This window comes from Cariama cristata, unplaced genomic scaffold, assembly GCF_000690535.1.
Source record: "Cariama cristata isolate BGI_N322 unplaced genomic scaffold, ASM69053v1 scaffold21722, whole genome shotgun sequence".
Taxonomy (NCBI): Eukaryota; Metazoa; Chordata; class Aves; order Cariamiformes; family Cariamidae; genus Cariama; species Cariama cristata.
In genome coordinates, this window is record NW_009605812.1 from 9,534 (window position 1) to 14,059 (window position 4,526).

Sequence of the window (4,526 nt, forward strand, 5' to 3'; positions counted from 1 at the left end):
CCCCTGGCACCCGCTCTGGCCAGCCTTTGTATAAAGATCTGAACTGTGGGTTTGAGCAAGAGGGAGAGAACACAGCTCTGCTCGGTTGGGAGCGTAGAGATGGCTGGAGAAGATGCCCTTTGAAGAGACCAGTATGGTTTCTGTGCCCTGCAGCTGCTCAACTGCTTTATGCAGCTTCACGCTGTGTACAGATTCAAACCAGCCCGGCTCAGTTTGAGGGGTGGGGGGAGGGAAGGACAGGGGAATACTGGGGGTGTTGGGAGGGGGAAATTGGGGTGTTTGTTTCAAGGCTGTCTATTTTGCAGCTTGTGGGAGAGGAAGCAAAGCCCCTTCCATGAAGGACTATCACTGGTGATGGGTGGGCTGGGGAAAGGGAGTGCAGATGGATACTGCTTATTCTTCAAAGACCGTCTCAGCAACCCACAGCCTTCTTCCCAATAGTGTTAACTCTGCATTTTTACAGCGTAGCATGTGTGTAGTTTTGTTTTGTTTTGTTTTTTCTTTTGCTATTTACTGGTGTATTGATTTGGAGGGCTGGGGGGAGGGATGTGGGGAAATTGGTCTCTTGTTTAATTGGGAAGGGAGGGAGATGAGGTCTGGTAGCAATGTTCCAGATCTTTTTTAGAACCTGAATTCAGAAAAGAAAAAAAAAAAGAAAGAGGGGGAGTGCCCAGTATTGACAACAGAACTAGGGAGACAGGGACACTGACATGAGACTGAAACTGTGAATGTCCAAATCTCTGGAACCAAGATCCTCAAAACCCTGTGAGCAATTTTTAGGGGGGGTAGGGGGGGGTGAGGGGAGACTTGTGAAAATGCAAACTTGTGATTTGTATTGTCCTGAAGCAGAACTGCCAGTTACTGACACATGCATTGTATGTGGGAGGGTGGGGTGCGGGGCGGGAATGGATTTTAACCCTTTAAAAGCCTTTCTATCCTTCTTTCTGTTATAAGGTGCTATTTCTTGAAATTGGGGGGGAGAGAGACTTCTGACTACTTGTCCCTTTTCTCACCTTAATTTGACTGTCCAGCCAGCAGCATTGGGAGCCCTTTAGTTGTGGGAGGGAGAGGAAATCAACAGCAGCACAAGACAAAAATCACTTCCATATTCTCCCATAACAAGTGATTGTTTGTAGGAGGCCAGACGTTGGTGCTGGAGCCAGATGTGTTACCCTGAATCTTCTGAGGTTGTTTTGGTTTTGTTTTTTTTTTAATCAGATTTATTACAAATACTGAACTATTTAATGTCTGGAGTCATGAGCCCCACCAGACTCCTGGCACCTCCTTGTAGGGTGGTATGTATCTAGACTTGCATTGTACAAACCTTTTTTTAAAAGCATGTGTTTAGGTTTCTGTGAAAATGTTGTTTAAATGTAAAGTACGTGTTTGGATTTTAACTTCATACCAAGCTCTGTCAGTTTTTTGTCTCAATAAAATTTTAGATTTATAATCATGATTTTTTTCTTCTCTACCTTGCTCCTTCCTCTAGCTCTTTGTGCATGAGATGAGTGACAAGGTGTAGAGCAGGTCACGGAGGGAATTTAGCCGGCGGTTGCCATTCTCTCTCAGCAAGTTTAGCTCTGATGCACCCAGGTTGGCTCTGGTCTGGGTGCCGACAGCAGCAGGAGCTTTGGAGCAGCTGACAGCGGGTTCTGATTTATGTTGACTTCCATCTGGAGAAGAGAAGTGTCATTGAGGTTAGTGTCTAGAGGCCTGAGTCGAGTCTCGCCCATGGAGACAAGAGGACTAGCTATGATTCGGGACCTCGTTTGATGTAGCAAGATGCTGCTTGAGCCAGGAGCGTGCGCTGCCTGTGTTCCTAGCCATGATCCGGCACCAGAGGTGGGGTAAGTGACCTTTACTTCAGTTCTCATCTGAACGTTGAGCAGACTTTGTCACTCTGCGTTTACGGACGGGTTTTTAAAGCTCTGGCGATGGATCCGGGAGGTGTTTGTGTGGCTGAAGATGGAGATGGCCTCGCTTTATTCTTGCTATGGCCTTGCTGAAGGCCACAAGCTCCTGTGTATGGAGAAGAGTAGATCTGTCCTCCTGTGCTCAGCCCAGCTGACGCTCCGCGCAGTAGTACGGACGGCAGAGTGGGCTGAAGCGTTCCTGGGAGGAGGATTGTGGTCCTGGCTCAGACGTTTCCAGTGTTTGCGGGGTGCAGGATGGAGCAGGGAGAGGCAGGGAGATTTTAGGTCCTGTTCAGGGCTGAACAGGGGCTCTGTCAGCCCCTCGCTGGCACTCAGGGCTGCAAAACCACGCAGCCAGTTGAAATCCAGGTTATTTGCAACAGCACAGCCTATACCCAGTGGGACGGTGAAATGTCTGCCCTGCCCCAGCAGCCAGCAGAAGCAGCAATTAAACCTGTATTAATCACTAGAGATGGAAGGGGTAACGTCCACTTAATTGAACGTAAGAAGGCTGCGGTTCCCTGGGGAGGCTCTGGGGCGATCGATCGCAGCAGGTAGCTGGAAGATGCACGTTGCTCCATCCCGGGGGCTGCGCCGAGTACGTGGGGCTCCCATGTGAGCTGTGGGCAGGCACCGGATCTCTGGGTACCGGTTGTCTCTGGCTGTGGCACTGTGTAAGCGGGATGCGTCACCTCTAGAGAAACTGAGGCACAGGAAAACAATCTCACGACCCTCATAATGTGCTCAGAGATCTGCGGGCGATGGCGTTGTGGTCTTCCCCGGGTTCACTGCTGCCCTGGGCTGCCAGAAGCGGGGCAGGGAAGGGCAGAGGCAGCTCCTCTGTCCCCCCGGCACTGGGAAAAACCAGCGAGGCTCCCTGCCTGCCGCGGTGAGGGCTCGGGCGGCAGCTGGACACTGGTTCAAAGGGCCGCTGAGCCGTGGCTCTGGCCGAGATCAGAGGCACGAGGCCCCGCTGGTAGCTAAGTGCTTCCTGCTTCAGAAAATGAAAGGTCTGCACTTCACCTGATTACGGGCTGGCAGGCAGCCTGCGCCTCTGACAGCCACGGCATGACATACGAGTGACAGCAGTGGAGGTAAGGAGCTGGTTAAGCTCCCATCTTGCCTGCCCCCTCCTCGCTACCCACAAAAAGGGGAGGCACAGCGAGGGAACCAGAGGGGAATGGACTTTTGTCAGGCTCATTTTTACAGCTTGGGCTTGCTGCTCTGAAGCCCTACTGCTGCCAGAGGCTGGAGAACAGCGCTTTGCTCACCTGTAGCCTCCCGACAGGGTTGCTGGTACGTTTGTGCATGAGCAAGGATGGGTGTGAGCGTAGGAGCGGACATGTGAAGTAAAAGGTCCGATTCTGTGGCGGGGAAGAGGCAACAAAGGGAGACGAGACCCTGGGCAGAGCCGTGTATCCTCCCCTCCTGCGTCTGTGCGCTCTCTGGACCCCGCTTCCCTTCTCCGGTCAGGGAGGGGGCAGTGACCCCATTGAGAGGGCTGAAACCTTCTCACAGCATCACCGGGGCAGGGGAAATCTTTGTGGGTTTTTTTTTTTGCGAGCCGGTATTACATTCTGAAACAGCCCCTGAAGGAATATCTGAAATAAATACCCTAGAGCCCAGGAAGAGAGAGGCGGGAAGCAGCTCCGAGTGTGTATTCCGTCGCCTTCCCCTTGGCTGAGCTGCTGCCATGCGTAGAGCTGGCCTGGGCTCAGCTCCGGCAGCAGGAGCAGATCAACTCTTCCAGTCCCATAAGGAGAGGTTTAATCCCCAGAAAAATGACATTTGCCCCATGGGAAACCCAGCAGAAGACCGTCAGGGAGCAGAGTGGGGCTGGCAGCGTGCTTTGCTTTCTGCTTGCTCTTCTGGTTGTGTCTGGCCAAGGGCAGCGTCCAAGGCTGGTGGACACGAGCGTCCGGTGGCCCCAAAGCAGCGTCTCACCCAGGCAGCCCGGCTCATGTTGACAGGCTCTAGCAAATACTGAATAATGTCATAAATAATAATATTATTAATAAACCTTGGCTCCGTAACCAATAGGGTGCGGGAACTGCCACAAAATAATGCCGCCAGATGAGGAAAACACAGCGCCTACAAGCAGCAATGCCAGCAAGGCGGTGGGTATTAAAGCCCTGGAGAAAGGCGTCTGTGACTAAAAAATAGAGCGCGCTGGTAGGGTGCTGAGCCACAAGGCAGGCATCTCAAAAATGCTATTTTTAAGTGCAGCGCTTCAGCACCAGCCCAGTCTCTTGCTGGTGCACCAGCCGTTCCCAGGAGCAGTTTTCCATCCCTGCTTTGTTCATCCCAGCTGCCTGTGGCCTCTTCTGTGGGAGCTGGGTTCTTGCCTGGCCCAAGGCGGGGAGGGGAGGCTTTCGGCAGCGGCCTGGCTTCAGCACAGCCTGCCCCACTCCCCACGCTGCTCCCTGCGCCCCGGTAGCTCTCAACCCCTTGCACAACACAGCAGCAAAGTCAGGGCCTGCCCTTGAGCCCGGCTGGATGCAAACCGAGCTCTGCTGAGCCCTGCTTGGGGAAACGAGGCTGCAAACCAGGGGCTGGAGCCAGCACCGACCTGGCAGCTGTGCCCACCGGCTCCCCGCCCGACCTGCCCCACCG